Source organism: Arachis hypogaea, chromosome 18 (assembly GCF_003086295.3).
Source record: "Arachis hypogaea cultivar Tifrunner chromosome 18, arahy.Tifrunner.gnm2.J5K5, whole genome shotgun sequence".
NCBI lineage: Eukaryota > Viridiplantae > Streptophyta > Magnoliopsida > Fabales > Fabaceae > Arachis > Arachis hypogaea.
The window spans coordinates 39,641,094-39,660,317 of NC_092053.1; positions in this window are offsets into that span (position 1 = coordinate 39,641,094).

Below are 19,224 nucleotides of genomic sequence, written 5' to 3' on the forward strand. Positions count from 1 at the left end.
CTCGCTAAGAGGAAGAGAAGCTCCTAGAGGTCCTAAGGAAGCACAAGAAAGCAATCGGTTGGAGCTTGGCCGACATTGTGGGGATTGACCCCTGCATGTGTATGCATCGTATCTTTCTCCAAGAGGGAGCTCGGCCGGTTAGACAATCTCAAAGAAGGCTCAACCCCACTATCCTTGATGTGGTGAAAAAGGAAGTCACAAGGCTACTTGATGCGGATATCATATATCCGATTTCCGATAGTGAATGGGCGAGCCCGATCCAAGTTGTTCCAAAGAAATCGGACATCACCGCCGTAAAAAAGGAAGATGGTGAAGTGGTCACCACAAGAGTGCAAAATGCTTGGCGGGTGTGCATCGATTATAGAAGGTTGAATGCCGCAAAAAGGAAAGACCACTACCCTTTGCCATTCATTGACCAGATGTTGGACCGACTTGCGGGTAAATCCCATTATTGCTTTCTTGATGATTTTACTGGTTACTTCCAGATTCACATTGCTCTTGAGGATCAGGAAAACACCACATTTACTTTTCCCTTTGGCACTTTTGCTTACAAAAGGATGCCATTTGGGATATGCAATGCACCCGCCACTTTTCAGCGGTGTTTGACTAGTGTCTTTTCCGATCTTATGGAGAGTTGTCTGGAAGTCTTTATGGATGACTTCAGTGTATATGAAAATTCATTTGATAGTTGTTTAGAGAACTTGGTCAAAGTCTTAGCTAGGTGTGTTGACAGTAATGATAAACCACTATTTTATGGTTTGTATTGTGTTTAATTGTGTGGTTTTATCATTATCCTTACCCACTTATTCATTAAATTAGCATGAAATTATAATCCCTTCTTGAATTTATAACATGTTTGGAAACCGCTTCCTAGAGACTTTAATTATGTATTTTTAATTCTCCTTTATTCCATTCGATGCCGTGATCTGTGTGTTGAATGTTTCAGACTTTTTAGGGCATGAATGAGTTAGAGAGTGGAAAGGAAGCTAGCAAAAATGGAAGGAACACAAGAATTTGAGGAGATAACCAGCGAGAAATGACACGGTCGCATGGCTCACGCGACCGCGCGAAGAAGAGCAAATCGCAGTGACGCGGCCGCATGGCTCACGCGGCCGCGCGGATTGGAAAAGCTCAAGCGATGCGGTAGCATGGACGACGTGAACGCGTGGCAAGGAAAAGCGCGAATGACGCGTCCGCATGGATGACGCGATCACGTGACATGTGTGATCTGCATAATCTGCAGGATTCGCTGGGGGCGATTTTGGACCTTATTTCGACCCAGTTTTTGGCCCGGAACAGCAGACTAGAGCCAGAGAATATACAGAAACAAAGGACAACATTCATTCTGGACAGTTGACAGTTTTAGATCTAGTTTTTCCTCCTCTAGGTTTTTCTCTCTAGGTTTTAGAATTTTAAATTTTTGGGAATTGATCTTAGCATTGGAACATTGAGAAGAGTTATTTTTCCTCATCAAGACCTCGTCATTCTAGTTCGTTCTCTTAACTTGGTTTTATTCTTCCATGTTCTTTGCTTTGTTCAATTTGTCATTTGAATACTTTCATGATTATTTGATACAAGGATTATTTCTTCCATTTTAATTTATTTTTCCATTCCAATAATCATGTCTTCTTTTAATTCCCTTTCATGTGTTATGGATTTATTATTTACAATGAGTGAGTAGTTCCCTCACTTGATGGGGAGTTGATTGAAGGGAATTCTTGAGTTGGAAGGATTGAAAGAAAAATTGTAATTGGGTTAACTATTGGATTGTTATCTAATCACTAACACCAATTCCTTTGAACTAAGTGGGTTGCAACTCGTGAACAGATCTAGCATTCCAATTTGTTTGATTTTCCTTTACCTAGTAAAGGATAAATAAACGGAACAACCATTAATTATAAATTAATCTTGAAATCATCCCATCAATAATAGAGATTCCAACTAATCAACTCCCAGTCAAGGCTTTTATTCATATTATTTAAATTTCCTCTTTTTAATTTTCCCTCTACTTAACTCAACTTCTTGGAACATCTGATTAATAAAATAGCACACTTTTCTGCAACTCGTTGGGAGACGACCTGGGACTCCAACTCCCAGTAATTTTTAATTTAAACTCTCTGTGACATATTTCTAAATTGATAGGCAGATTTTTGGTGAGTTAAGAACTATACTTGCAACGTAACTATTTTAATAATTTTTAATTCACCAACTTCTGCGCCTCATCAATTTTTGGCGCCGTTGCCTGGGAGTTGCAATAGAGTGCTAAAGTTATTAATTAGAATTTATTTATTTGCATTTTATTTTATTTTGTTACTAGGAGCTGCATGTTTCTTCCGTCAAATGACGCGTTCACTTCCTGATCTGCGCTTGCTAATATTCGATCCTGAAATTGAAAGGACTATTTCACGAATAAGGCGAGAACAGCGTCGGTTAGTCCGCTTTGAGGGCAGATCTGAGAGTGAACTTGAGAAAGAAACCAGCCCCTGTTCTACTGATTCGGTTGTTTTACGTGCAGAAGACATGGTAGCTAGGAAAGTTACCATCCAGGAGGAAGGAGCCCCTGATTTTACAATGCAACCGTTTCAAGCGCATCATCCAGCGGTAGCTACATATTTTGAAATAAAGACCGCACTGCTAAATTTGATGCCCAAGTTTCATGGCCTACCTGCTCAAGAGCCTATCAAGCACTTGAGAGATTTCCAGGCAGCCTGTTCTACTGTCAAGCGTGATGGTACTGATGAAACTTCAATTTTGCTGAAAGCTTTCTCGTTTTCTCTCGAGGGAAAAGCAAGAGAGTGGTACTACACTCAACCTCTGACAAATGTATCCAACTGGGATACACTCAGAAAGGAGTTTTTGGAGAAATTCTTTCCATCTGAAGTTACTGATAAACTGAGGAAGGATATTTCCACAATTGTTCAAGATGACAATGAAACTCTCTTTGAATACTGGGAGCGCTTCAATAATCTTCTGGAAGCATGGCCCCACCACATGATTGACAAGATAGTGTTGCTTAGCTATATCACACAGGGCATGAGGCCCCAAGATAAGACCACATTGGAAAGTGCTAGCAATGGGTCTATGAAGAAGTACAAGACCACTGATGAGGCTTGGCAATTGATCAGTGATTTAGCTGAGTCTACTAGGAACCACAGACAAAGGCAAGGCCGTTCAAAAGCCGTTGCAGAAGTATCCTCTAACAGATAGACTGCTGCTCTAACTCAGAGTATATGCGAGATGACCAACTTGCTGAAGCAGATGCAATTGAATCAACAGCAAGCTCAGCAAGCCCCTCCACCACAGCAAAACCAACAACTAGTCCCACAGAGAATTTGCGGAATCTGTGCTGGTTATAGCCATTACACTGATGAATGCCCGCAGCTCCAACAAGAAGACAACATGGTGGCATCCACTCATAACTTCTATGACCGCCCCAACCCAGGGTACAATCAAAGTGGAAATAATAACCATGGATGGCAGGACAATTCTAACCAGAATTGGAGGGACAACAATAACAGAGGAGGTAGAGATAATCAGGGAAATCAGAGGTGGAATAATAACAACAACAGGCAGCAGAATCAACCTTACAGAGCACCTCACTTGAGGCAAAACCAAGGACCACAGAACAATCAACATCAGACATCTCAATTTACTTATTCTTCTTTATCTCCTAATGAAGAGCTACAACAATCTTTTGAGCGAAGACAACAGACTATGGAAAATAACATGAATAGTATTAACGCCAGTCTGAATGGTCTCACATCTACTTTGCAAGCTCTTATGTCACAGATTGGATCAACGCAAAATTCCAGTAACCAGCCTTCAAGCTCCACTGGAATCCCCTCTCAACCATTACCCAATCCAAAGGGAGGCATTAATGCCATCACCCTAAGATCTGGAACCACACTGCATGAGAGGAATCAGGAGGAACCAAACCCACCAGAACACACCTCAGCTGAAGGGGTAATAGAAATAGAAGATATTGAAGAGGAAGAGGTCATACAGGACATAGCTGAAGAAGAAATAGCTCAACCACAGGAGGAAGCACCAAAAGGTGCAGACACCACAGAGAACACTACTCCAATTCCATTTCCACAACTTGCAAGGAAGCCCAGGAAGCAGCTGGAACCCGACCCCAAAATGGTAGAAATATTCAAAAAGGTTGAGGTAACTGTTCCTCTTTTTGATGTTATTCAGCAGGTACCTAAATATGCAAAGTTTCTAAAAGACTTATGTATCTATAAAGAAAAAATTAATGAATTAGAAACTATTCCTTTAGGTAGTTCTATATCTGCTTTAATGGGAGGATTACCTGAAAAATGTAGTGATCCAGGTCCTTGTATAGTTAGCTGTACTATTGGTGGTGTAGTAATTTATGATTGCATGTGTGATTTAGGAGCATGTGTCAGTATAATGCCTTTGTCTATATATGATATTTTGAGGCTCCGTCCCTTAAAAAGGTCGGCAGCTCGTTTTGTGTTAGCAGATAAAAGCATTATTACAGTGGCTGAAGTTGCTGAAGATGTTTTGGTGAACATTAAAGGACTTACATTTTCCACTGATTTTTATATCTTGGAGATGCCCCATAATGATTCAGATAAGCCATCATCAATCCTACTTGGAAGACCATTCCTGAAGACATCAAAATTCAAATTGGATGCTTTTTCAGGAATATACTCCTTTGAAATAGATGGCCGCATAGTAATCTTCAATCTGAATGGAGTCATTGACAAAAACCCCAGAAGATCGTTCCATCTTTCAGTGTGATGTCATAGATGAAAGTGTAGCTAAATTTCACAAGAGTTAGAAGAGAGGCATACTGGACAAGGTCTAAGTATGGGGACCCTCTCAACTGACAATGAGGGCACTTCGTCATTTTCACAAGCTCCAGATGATCCAGAGCCTGCCCATGATCAAAAGTTAGAATTGAAACCCCTCCCTCCACATCTCAAATATGCCTATCTCAAAGATGAGGAGAGGTTTCCAGTTATCATTGCAAGGGAACTTACTTCTCAACAAGAAGAGCAGTTACTTGATGTGCTGAGAAAGCATAAGAAGGCAATTGGGTGGAGCTTGGCAGACATAGTAGGCATCAACCCTCAAGTATGTGAGCACAGAATATTTTTAGAAGAAGGAGCAAGACCTGTCCATCAACCCCAAAGAAGATTGAATCCCACTATCTTGGAAGTTGTCAAAAAGGAAGTGACCAGACTATTGGAAGCTGGTATCATATATCCCATTTCAGACAGTGAATGGGTAAGCCCAGTACAAGTGGTGCTCAAGAAGTCTGGAGTCACTACAGTGAAGAATGAGCATGGAGAGCTCATAGCAACTAGAGTTCAGAATGCTTGGAGAGTCTGCATTGATTACAGGCGTCTCAACCAAGCTACCCGTAAGGATCACTACCCACTTCCATTCATTGATCAAATGCTGGATCGCCTGTCAGGTAAATCACATTATTGCTTTTTAGATGGTTACACAGGTTATTTCCAGATTCATATAGCTCCTGAGGATCAGGAAAAGACTACTTTTACATGTCCTTTTGGGACTTATGCTTATAAGAGAATGCCCTTTGCTTGTGCAATGCACCAGCTACTTTCCAAAGGTGCATGATGAGTCTTTTCTCTGATCTTATTGAGGATTGTATGGAAGTTTTTATGGATGATTTTAGCGTTTATGGTGATTCTTTTAGCCTTTGCTTAGATGGATTATCTAGAGTATTAGATAGATGTGTTAATACAAACCTTGTATTAAATTTCGAAAAATGTCACTTTAAGGTAAAACAAGGAATTGTATTAGGACATGTGGTATCTAATAATGGCATTTCTGTAGACCCAGCAAAGGTGAATGTTATTTCTAGTCTACCTTACCCCTCTTCTGTGAGGGAAGTCCGTTCGTTCCTTGGCCATGCAGGTTTTTACAGGAGATTTATTAAGGACTTTAGTAAGGTCGCACTTCCCTTATCCAGATTACTGCAGAAGGATATTGAGTTCGAGTTCAGTGAGGATTGCAAACAAGCGTTTGATAAGCTGAAGACTGCTCTGACTCAAGCTCCAATTGTGAGAGGACCAGACTGGAGCCAGCCGTTTGAAATCATGTGCGATGCTTCCAACCATGCAGTAGGAGCAGTGCTGGCTCAGCGTGAAGGTAAGGATCCTTTCGTTATTGCTTATGCGTCTAAGACTTTAGACACTGCTCAGTCCAATTATACTAGTATTGAGAAAGAGCTTCTTGCTATTGTTTTTGCTCTGGATAAATTCCGAGCTTATTTACTTGGTACTAGAGTAGTAGTGTATTCGGACCATGCAGCTTTAAAGTATCTATTAGCTAAAAAGGAGTCCAAACCAAGACTTATACATTGGATACTGCTGTTACAAGAATTTGATTTAGAAATAAAGGATAGGAGTGGTAATTAGAATTTAGTGGCAGACCACTTGAGTCGCCTTGAGCATATTAAGGATGATTCTACTCCTATAGATGATAATTTTCCTTTTGATAACCTGCAAGCAGTATCTGAGGTAGTCCCTTGGTATGCACCTGTTGCTAATTATTTAGTTAGCCGCACATTTCCTCCAAATTTCTCTAAGCATCAAAGAGACAAGCTGAAAAGCGAGTCTAAATATTATATATGGGATGATCCATATTTATGGAGATGTGGCGCTGATCAAGTAATTAGACGTTGTGTGCCTCAATCAGAATTCCAGTCCATTTTAGAGGCCTGTCACTCATTTGAGAGTGGAGGACATTTTGGTCCTCAAAGGATAGCTAGAAAGATCTTAGACTGTGGATTCTAGTGGCCTACTCTTTTTAGAGACGCTGCTGAGTTTTGTAAATCTTGTCTCCCATGCCAGAAATTTGGTAATATATCCAGGAGGGATGAGATGCCTCAACAAATTATACTTTTCTGTGAAATTTTTGATGTTTGGGGCATTGACTTCATGGGTCCATTTCCAAATTCTAATGGATATTTTTATATATTGTTAGCTGTGGATTATGTTTCCAAATGGGTGGAAGCAATTCCCACCCACACTGATGATGCTAACACTGTTGTTTCCTTTGTGAGAAACCATATTATATGTCGCTTCGGATCACCACGAGCAATCGTGAGCGATCAAGGCACCTATTTTTGTAACAAGAGACTGACAGGATTAATGAAGAAGCATGGGATAATTCATAAAGTTGCAACAGCTTACCATCCCCAAACTAATGGGCAAGCCGAGTGTCAAACAGAGAAATTTAGCGTATCTTGCAAAAGATAGTAAAGCCTCATAGAAAAGACTGGAGCACCAGGCTACAAGATGTACTCTGGGCATACAGAACAGCATACAAGACACCCATTGGGATAAGTTCTTTCCGCTTGGTTTATGGAAAAGCTTGTCATCTCCCAGTTGAAGTAGAACACAGAGCCTTTTGGGCAGTTAAGGAGTGCAACATGGGAATTGAGAAAGCCGGAGCTGAAAGGAAGTTGCAACTGCAAGAACTGGAGAACATTCTCCTAAAAGCTTATGAAAACTCCAGAATACACAAGGAAAAGATGAAGGCTGTACACGATCAAAACATCAAGAAGAAAGAGTTTCAACCTGGGGATTTAGTCTTCCTTTATAAATCACGACTAAGGCTCATGCCAGGCAAGTTGAGATCAAGATGGGAAGGTCCATACAGAGTAGAGAAGGCCGAACCATACGGAGTTTATCACCTAAGCCATCCTTCAAGCTCTGAACTTATTAAGGTTAATGGACAACGCCTGAAGCTATACCATGGTGAGAAGGTACAGAGAAACAAGGAGCTTGAGATCTTCCTCTTGGAAGATCCCCACATAGCAGAGGATTGAGCTAGAGGAGCATCCAACTTACGGACGTTAAAGCAAAGTGCTAGGTGGGAGACAACCCACCATGGTATGATCGTTCTTTTCTTTATTTTTAGTTTTTCCCTATTCAATAACTCTTCTCTTTCGTAGTACTTTCGTGCATCTGCATTTACATGTTTAAAAAAAAAATTCTTGCTACGCGACGCGATCGCATCAGCGACGCGTCCGCGTCACAGGGAGAGTAAAGAAAAATAAAAAATGAACAGAAAGTTATGCTGGAGTGTGGCTGGAGGCGTGCCAATGGCACAAATCAACCCACGCGACCGCATCGCTGACGCGTTCGCGTCGCATGGGAATCATGGCCTCCCACGCGACCGCGTGCCCCACGCGGCCGCGTGCCCTGAGTTTTCGACGTAAAAGGGTGCACAATGAAAGATTGTGCGAGAGTGATGTTGGTTTGGTGCTGGAGGCACAATCCTTATCACGTGACCGCATCGTCGACGCGGCCGCGTCACCTGTTTTTGGACGCACACTCACGCGATCGCATGACCCACGCGATTGCGCCACCCCAATTTTGGCAACTAAATTAATTTAAACAGAGAGTTGTGCTAGTGCGCGGCTGCACTCGCGCCAGAAGCACAACATGGTCACGCGACCGCGTGACCGACGCGATCGCGTCACCATACTTGAAGCGCATCCACGCGAACGCGTGCCCCACGCGGCCGCGTCGCATGCACTGCACAGCTCATCCAAAAATTGCCACATATCTTATCTTTCTCTCCTCCAAATCCTAATTTTTCTTTTCCCTCCTTATTTCCTCATTCTCCCTTCTTCTTCCAATATCACCTATCACTCTCTCTCTCTCTCACCTCCATTACCAAGGTTCTATTTTCTTCTTCCTTCTTCTCTTTTCTATCATTTTATATATTATTTTATATATCATTTTTCTTTTCATTATTCATATTTTCCTTCTTTTTTTCTTTTTCCTTTTTACATGGTGTTAGAAATTTTTTGAGTCATTATCCCTCATTATATGCTTGTGGATTGTTGCAAATTGTTTGACAATTATTTTTTATTCTAATTAAAGGGATTTCTTGCATACTCACCTTCATATTTTCTATACCTTATTCATCATGCATGCTATGTGTTTGTGAAAACTTTCAAATGGCATTATGTACTTCTCTATGTTGTTATACTATTCAATGCTTGCTTTTCACAACTTTCCTTTACTATTATTTTAATTGAATTTAATTGTCAATACAAACGTGACGGTTTGTTATAAAGTATTGCTTGGTCTATGCTACTCATGCCCTTTGCCGGCATGCCAATAAACACCTTGCAGTCACTTGTCTTTCTATGCACTAGCTATTCTCCATTGTTGGCTTTTCACATGTACTCGAGAGCATGTGTTAATGTCATCTACATCCTAATGCGCATCCATCACCACTCTTCCGTTCTCTTCCTTGCTATATATCTATTTAAATTTAATTTACTTCCTCCTCTCTTTTCAGGATGGCCACCAAGAAAGGAAAGGAGAAAGCGACTCCTAAACCCCCAGCAAGAAGAGGCACTAAAAGAGCATTAGTGGCAGAGCCCTCTTCAACCGCAGTCAAGCCCTCAAGAAAAAGAGTTAAAAGGATAATAAAGGTTGATGAAAAGGAGAAAGCCTTTCCAGCAAAGGACACTGCGCGATTTCCCAATCGCTACTGTGAGCAGATGTTTCCTATCCTGGCAGAAAGGAACTATAACAATGAATACCTTCTTATCCTCCCGTCCAATATTGCTACCTTTGTTGAGCCGCAAATTGAACGAAGACAATGGGGTTTCCGACGGAGACAGCCAAGGCAGGTCAATCTTTCTTGGGTAGTTGAGTTCTACTCTAACTTCTACATGCCATCCCTGTCGTCTGTTTATGTCCGGCAGAAGCAAGTCCCCATCACAGAAGAGGCCATTCAGCAAGCTCTGAGTCTTCCCCCTATTTCAGAAGGAATGGACGCCTTCCAAGAAGCCGCACTTAAGTGCCAGAGGTACCAATTTGACTGGGACTCCGTTCTCGGAGTTATCGCATTACCTGGCAGCCGTTGGATCTACGGATACCACCGTACCCGCCCTAAGAGAATCTTGGCTTCAGCACTTACCTTGGAGGCTCACGTGTGGGCACAGATCATGTCCCATTACGTCTTTCCGAGCACTCATGAGTCCTCCTTCACTGCGGACATGGCTGTTCTACTATGGTGCATCCTTACAGACCAACCTCTGAATCTCTCAAGACATATCCAGAATGCTATGGGACACGTACAAATTGCGGGCAACTTACCTTTCTCCGCCTTGGTCTCAGATCTTGTCTCAGCAGCCGGAGTCTCCTACAGAGCTGGGGACACCAAAGCCGTGCTTCCACGGGATGATCAGTATGTCCCTAACGGGAAATACCTCAGACTCCCAGCAGCCACTACAAGTCTTCCTACTGCTCCAGTTGAAGATAATCCTTCTTCAACACCACAAGCACCTACAACTGATGAATTGCTCCAGCAGATAATCACAAGGTTGGATCGGCAAGAACACAAAGCTAAGTTGTGAGAGTACCGTAACGAGCACCGATTCAAACACCTCAAGGAGCTACTTAAGGGACACTTCAGGGACTCGGATACCCCGGACTCCACTTCTTTTACCAGCACATGGAGCCATGACGGTTCCGATTGTGGAGATACTGCTACCAGCCCACCCCTGTTCCTGACGGATGGCACCGAGGACGGTGCAAAGCCTTAAGTGTGGGGAAGTCGGTCAGTACCTGACTTCCGGAGGTAATATTTTTTTCCCTAGCACCAATAATTAGGACACTTTAGTTAGATTTTCTTTCTTTATAGAATAGAATAAATTGCATAGGTTAGGATAGTTGCATGCATGCTCTACTTGATTAAAAAGACAATAAGTTTCTTTTAAGACTCTATCTTTGGAACAAAATTTTACTAATTTTTCAAAATTTTTATGATAAATTTGCTTGAGTTGTATTTGGAACATAATTTTCGAGCTAAAGAACACACAACCTGTGAGGATTTGAGCCTTTATGCAAGGTTACATTATTTAACCATAATTATTTCATTCTTGTGTGTTTACTTCTCTATGATTGTAATCTATATTTTGTTTTATCTTATATGTCCAATATTTATTATATTTACATTCTTGCACATGATTGAGGCCATTATTTGTTTAAACTCACTTATCCAAATTAAGCCTACCCTTTTCAATTTCCTTTGTTAACCACTTTGAGCCTTTAAATCCCATTTGTTCTATATTTTACCATATTACTAACCTTAAGCTGAAAAACAATTGTATATCCCAAATTGAATCTTTGGTTAACTTAAGATAGAATTGTATGTGCTAGTTAAGTATGGGAAATTGTGGGAACAAAAGTTGTTAAGGGAATGTGTCATGAGAATTTAATGGAAATTTGGACTCCTACTCATGTGAAACTATAAGAATTAAAAATCTATGTGCATTGATAAGCTATATTTATTTTAATGTCAAAAAAAATTTTTATATAAATAAATAAGGGGACAAGATTACCCCAATGTTAAATTCAGAATTCAAAGATCAATGCACATATGATAAAATTAATTATAAAATTGATACATGAGTATGAATAGAAAAAGGGAATTCTGGGTAGCTAGGTATGAACTTTAAGATTACATTAAAAATATATAGGTTGGGTTGAAGCTTAGGTTAATTAAAGATTCAATTTATTAGCTCACTTGACCAAATGTATACCCCTACCTGTACCTTAGCCCCATTACAACCTTGAAAAGACCTCATGATATTTGCATTGGTATATTAACTGTTGTTGATTGGTTAAGAGAAGAACAAAAGTTAGAAAGCATGATTAGAGAAGGATAGAGTGATTACCCTATACACTAGAGATTAGAGTGTACATACATTACCAGTGAGGGTTCAATGCTTGAATTTTCATGTTCCCTGCTTTCATGAGCTATCTTCTTGCACTTTTATCTGTTTTATTGTATAATGATAGAATTAGTGGAATTTGATTTGTAATTGTTTTGAAGAGCTTATTTACTTTTGATCAAGTGAGCAAGAATCATATAGTTGCATTTATTTATAGATTTGCATTGCATTTCATGAGTTTCTACATGTTCATACTTATTTCCTTATCTCCTTCAATTAAGCATGAGGACATGCTAATGTTTAAGTGTGGGGAGGTTGATAAACCAATATTTTATGGTTTGTATTGTGTTTAATTGTGTGGTTTTATCATTATCCTTACCCACTTATTCATTAAAATAGCATGAAATTATAATCCCTTCCTGAATTTATAACATGTTTGGAAACCGCTTCCTAGAGACTTTAATTATGTATTTTTAATTCTCCTTTATTCCATTCGATGCCGTGATCTGTGTGTTGAATGTTTCAGACTTTATAGGGCATGAATGAGTTGGAGAGTGGAAAGGAAGCTAGCAAAAATGAAAGGAACACAAGAATTTGAGGAGATAACCAGCGAGAAATGACGCGGTCGCATGGCTCACGCGACCGCGCGAAGGAGAGCAAATCGCAGTAACGCGGCCGCATGGCTCACGTGGCCGCGCAGATTGGAAAAGCTCAAGCGACGCGGTAGCGTGAACGACCCGAATGCGTGGCAAGGAAAAGCGCGAATGACGCGTCTGCATGGATGACGCGATCGCATGACATGTGCGATTTGCATAATCTGCAGGATTCGCTGGGGGCGATTTTGGACCTTATTTCGACCCAGTTTTCGGCCTGGAACAGCAGACTAGAGCCAGAGAATATGCAGAAACAAAGGACAACATTCATTCTGGACAGTTGATAGTTTTAGATCTAGTTTTTCCTCCTCTAAGTTTTTCTCTCTAGGTTTTAGAATTTTAAATTTTTGGGAATTGATCTTAGCATTGGAACATTGAGAAGAGTTATTTTTCCTCATCAAGACCTCGTCATTCTAGTTCGTTCTCTTAACTTGGTTTTATTCTTCCATGTTCTTTGCTTTGTTCAATTTGTCATTTGAATACTTTCATGATTATTTGATACAAGGATTATTTCTTCCATTTTAATTTATTCTTCCATTCCAATAATCATGTCTTCTTTTAATTCCCTTTCATGTGTTATGGATTTATTATTTACAATGAGTGAGTAGTTCCCTCACTTGATGGGGAGTTGATTGAAAGGAATTCTTGAGTTGGAAGGATTGAAAGAAAAATTGTAATTGGGTTAACTATTGGATTGTTATCTAATCACTAACACCAATCCCTTTGAACTAAGTGGGTTGCAACTCGTGAACAGATCTAGCATTCCAATTTGTTTGATTTTCCTTTACCTAGTAAAGGATAACTAAACGGAACAACCATTAATTATAAATTAATCTTGAAATCATCCCATCAATAATAGAGATTCCAACTAATCAAGTCCCAGTTAAGGCTTTTATTCATATTATTTAAATTTCCTCTTTTTAATTTTCCCTCTACTTAACTCAACTTCTTGGAACATCTGATTAATAAAATAGCACACTTTTCTGCAACTCGTTGGGAGACGACCTAGGACTCCAACTCCCAGTAATTTTTAATTTAAATCTCTGTGACATATTTCTAAATTGATAGGCAGAATTTTGGTGAGTTAAGAACTATACTTGCAACGTAACTATTTTAATAATTTTTAATTCACCAACTTCTACGCCTCATCAAGTAACCTCCTAAATTTTGAAAAATGTCACTTCATGGTGAGACAAGGCATAGTGTTAGGACATGTAGTCTCTGATAAGGGCATTTCTGTAGACCTGGCCAAGGTCAATGTTATTACCAGTTTACCTCACCCCTCATCTGTGAGGGAGGTCCGTTCCTTTTTGGGGCATGCAGGATTCTATAGGTGCTTTATCAAGAATTTTAGCAAGATTGCATTGCCATTGTCGCGCCTACTCCAAAAGGACGTGGACTTTGAGTTTGATAGTACTTGTGCAGATGCATTTGAGGAGTTAAGGAGAGCTCTTACCACGGCACCAATTGTGAGGGGCCCTAACTGGACGCAGCCATTCAAGATAATGTGCGACGTGTCAAATCATGCCGTATGTGCCGCGCTTGCCCAGTGCAATGGTAAACTCCCTTATATCATTGCTTATTTCTCAAAAACATTGGATGCAGCACAATCCAACTATACCACTACGGAGAAAGAGCTCCTAGCTATTGTTCATGCATTAGATAAATTCAGATCTTATTTGCTAGGGTCTAAAATAGTGGTATACACGGATCATACAGCTTTAAAGTATTTGTTGACAAAGAATGAGTCGAAACCTAGGCTCATACGTTGAATCTTGCTCTTGCAAGAATTTGACATTGAGATTAGGGATCGAAGTGGGTCTCAAAATTTGGTTGCAGATTATTTAAGACGCCTTAAAAATCTTAAATATGACCTATTTCTGATTGATGACTCATTCGCTTTGGATAGTTTGCATGCTGTTTTGAATAGTTTTCCTTGGTTTGCACCTATGGCGAACTACTTGGTTGCTAAGATCTTCCCTTCCAACTTTTCTAAACATCAAAAGGACAAGTTGAGGAGTGATTCCAAATATTACATTTGGGATGACCCTCACTTGTGGAAGAGGGGAGTAGACCAAGTAATTTAAAGATGTGTCCCGGAATCCGAAATCCAACCCATTCTCGAAGCTTGCCAAATACTTTTCTATAATATATCATTATTATTAGATTTTTCATATTCTTTATATTCATTATCTAAATTATTTGATAATTTCATTCTATGTTTAGATTTCTATTAATGTTTATATTAGAATAATTTCATCCGAGTGTGGCGGCCACTTTGGCCCACAATAGACGGCTAAAAAGGTTTTGGATTGTGGATTCTGGTGGCCAACCTTATTCAAGGATGCTAACCAATTCTGTGTGTCGTGTCACCAATGTCAGAAGTCGGGAAATGCATCCCAAAAGGATGAAATGCCTCAACAACCAATGTTGTTCTGTGAAATCCTTGATGTATGGGGCATAGACTTTATAGGGCCATTTCCCAACTCAAGTGGGTATCTATATATTTTGTTAGCGGTTAACTACGTATCAAAGTGGGTGGAAGCAATACCTACCCGCCTTGATGACGCTAATGCCGTGATTTCTTTCATTAGAAACAATATTGTATGCCGCTATGGGTCGCCACGAACAATCGTGAGCGACCAAGGTTTCCACTTTTACAACAGGAAAGTAGAGGCACTACTCAAGCGCTATGGGGTATTACATAAGGTTTCAACCGCCTATCACCCCCAAACGAATGGGCAAGCCGAGGTGTCCAACCAGGAGATTAAGCAAATTTTAGAGAAAGTAGTTAATCCACAAAGGAAAGGCTGGAGCTCTCGGTTGGGAGATGCACTATGGGCGTACAGGACGGCCTACAAGACCCCGTTAGGGATGAGTCCCTTTCGGATCGTCTATGGCAAGGCATGCCACCTTCCGGTGGAGATTGAGCATAAGGCCTATGGACGGTCAAGCAGTGTAACATGGACATCACCAAGGCGGGTGTAGCCAGAAAATTGTAACTAGAGGAGCTTGAGTGTCTTAGGATGGAGGCATATGAGAATGCTCGAATCTACAAGGAAAAGACTAAGGCATTTCATGATCACCATATCCGAAAGAAGGAATTTCAAGAAGGTAACGAAGTTTTCCTCTACAACTCGAGGCTCAGATTCATGCTTGGAAAGCTCCGTTCAAAATGAGAAGGACCCTTTAAGGTGAAGGAGGTAAAGCCCTATGGAGTGGTGGAATTATTTGACCCTCAAAATGATACAACTTTCAACGTGAATGGACATAAAGTGAAGAAGTACCACGGCTACAAATCACCAAGGGAAGTGGAGGTGCTCCGGCTTGAGGATGCACCAAAAGAAGAGGAAGCTTAAGCGCATGACCGTCCAACTTAAGGACGTTAAAGAAAAGTGCTTGGTGGGAGACACTCCACCATGGTAAGATCTTCCTTGGGTATACTTTCTTGCTTCTAGCTTTAGATTCTTGTGAATTTTGTATTTCTTGGTGTTGTTGAGTTTGCTTAGGTATGCTAGCTTTTGTTGATTTTGTTGAATTGTTACGATATTCATGTAGATTTCATTAATCTTGGTATAGATAAATTGATAAGGTTAGGGAAAATGCTTTATTTTGAGTAGTGCATGAATTTGTGAGTGTTTTCTTGACTATCTAGCTTAAACACCTGGCAGGAATGTGTTAAAAATACATTTCTCTATGTTGAAAAAAAAAAGGGGTCCACGCTTAAGTGTGCAAGACGCATGCGCGTCGCTTGCGTTTTTGCAACTCTGGTACATTTTCCCGAGAGTTGAACGAGCATTGCGCAAGCACTGCACGAAACACGCGAATGCCTACCCACGCGTATGCATGTGATGTCAGGGCATTTTGGCCAGTTTCACTGACCTTTTCTTTTCTGTTTTAGGGTAGTTTCATTCATTTTCTTAGTTAATAAGCAAGTTTTAGGTAGATAATCACTTACATCTTGATTCAAGCATGCATTGTGAATTTTATATGATTTTATGAGAATTATGCATGAATTGAATGATAAAATGGATGGTGCATGATCTCATGAGCTAGAACCTAGCTTTGATGCACTTTACTTGCTTGATTTCAGGACAAAGGAAGCAAGGAAGATGCCACGTTAATACCCACGTTAGTCTAACTAACGTGACCATTAACGTGGAATGGGAGCTAGCTTGCAACGTTAATGAAAAAAGTGATCGCCAATAACACCTTCATGAGCCATCATAACCCACGTTAGTTGCCACGTTAACTACATTAACGTGGAAGCTAACGTGGAGGAGAAGTAAAGCTCCAACGTTAGTGGTAAAAGTGAATACCACTAATATTGGAAAAAGGGGCACACTTAGCCACGTTAAGAGTCACGTTAATTACATTAGCATGAACTCTAACGTGGAAGGAACAAAGAAGTGCCAACGTTAGTGACACTCACCTTTGTCACTAACGATGGACCAAGCCACTATTAGCCACGTTAGTTGCCATGTTAATTACATTAACGTGGAAGCTAACGTGGAGGAGAAGTAAAGCTCCAATGTTAGTGGTAAAAGTGAATACCACTAATATTGGAAAAAGGGGCACACTTAGCCATGTTAAGAGTCACGTTAATTACATTAGCATGAACTCTAACGTGGAAGGAACAAAGAAGTGCCAACGTTAGTGACACTCACCTTTGTCACTAACGATGGACCAAGCCACTATTAGCCACGTTAGTTGCCATGTTAATTACATTAACGTGGAAGCTAATGTCGAGGAAAAAAATGATGAGCCAACGTTAGTGACACTCACCTTTGTCACTAACGTTGGAGATGGCAATCACCACCACGTTAATACAATTAACGTGAGGCACTAACGTGAGAAGGGGCGTTTGGAGCGTTAGTGACAAAGGTAAGTGTCACTAACGCTCTCGAGGCTGAGGCATGCCCATGTTAGTGGTCACGTTAGCTACACTAACGTGGACTCTAATGTAGGGAGGAAGGGCAACAAGCAAACATTATTGGAAAAGGTGAATGCCAATAACGTTTGTGAAGGACCAAGAGGCAACGTTAGTGGTCACGTTAGTGCCACTAACGTTGAAGTTAACGTGGACCATCTTGGGTTAGGAATGTTAGTGAAAAAGGAGATCGTCACTAACGTTCTCGAACCCACATTTTCACTTAACGTTAACACCACTAATGTCCTAACTAACGTCCATGCCTAACTCACACTTTCCCTGCAAGCAAAGCTGAGCCCACTGAAGACTGCAACTGCTTCAACTAAAGATCCAAAGGCCCATATCCAAGACTTGAAGAGCCAACTAGAAGATCAGAAGAGTAGTATATATAGGAGTAGTTTTGAACTAGTAAGGAAGCTTTTGGCATTTGGGAGAACTACACTTTGTATATTTTACTTTCTCTGCAACTTCTAGTTTTAGTTTTCATAATGTACTTTACACTTACGCTTTCCATTCCCAGAGCTATGAACAACTAAACCCCTTTCATTGGGTTAGGGAGCTCTGTTATAATTTGATGGATCAATAATAGTTTTCATTATTCTTCTTCTTTCTTTTCACTTGATTTTACTAGAAAGCTTTCAATCTTCATCATATTGGGTAGTTATCTTGGAAAAGAAGCTATTTATACTTGGATCTCTTCGGACCTTGGAAGAGGAATGAAGAGATCATGCTAGAAATACTTTCACATGTTGGACCGAATTAGGGTTTGGATGGATATGGTGACATATAATCCTACCAATACTTTGATTTGGGAATACATGTGGTATAATCAGTGACCATACTTCATCTCTTCTCATGAGCAATTAGACCAAGGAATTAGCTATTGATCAAGATTTGAGAGATTGGGTTGCCAAGGAATTGGAATCCAATCACTTAAGATTGCCAAGGAGATCAATGAATGCATTGATTGAGGAAGAGATGAGAATGAACTTGATCCGGAGAATACAACATCTCCTGAGCCCAATGAATCCCCCATTTCTGATCTTACCCATTCTCTTTACTTTCTGCCATTTACTTTTATGTTCATCTTCCCCATTCCCCCATTTAAGATTCTGTAATTTACTTTCCGTCATTTACATTCAGTTCTTTATTTCCAGCAATTACATTTTCTGCCATTTACTTTTCCGCCATTTAATTTCCTGAAATTCTCAAATCAAATTCTGCTTAGCTCAACTAGAACATTCCTCTGATTAAAGTTGCTTGACCAATCAATCCCTGTGGGATTCGACCTCACTCTATTGTAAGTTTTTACTTGACGACAATTCGGTATACTTGCCGAAGGGAAATTTGTTGAGAGACAAGTTTCCGTGCATCAGCGTGCCACTCTTGGTACATTTTTCCGAGAGTTGCGCGAACATCGCGCGAACACTGCGCAGAACGCGCAATTCCAACCCACGCGTACGCATGTAGCACGCTCACGTATCGTCTTGCCTTCTTTCCCACCCACGCGAGTGCGCACATGACGCGTACGCGTCGGTCGCTGATGAGCGGATAATTTATACGCTTTTTGGCATTGTTTTTAGTATGTTTTTATTAGGATCTAGTTACTTTTAGGGATGTTTTCATTAGTTTTTATGTTAAATTCACATTTCTGGACTTTACTATGAGTTTGTGTGTTTTTCTGTGATTTCAGGTATTTTCTGGCTGAAATTGAGGGATTTGAGCAAAAATCAGATTCAGAGGTTGAAGAAGGACTGCTGATGCTGTTGGATTCTGACCTCCCTGCACTCAAAATGGATTTTCTGGAGCTACAGAACTCAAAATGGCGCGCTTCCAATTGCGTTGGAAAGTAGACATCCAAGGCTTTACAGAAATATATAATAGTTCATACTTTGCCCAAGTTTAGACGATGTAAACTGGCGTTCAACGCCAGCTCT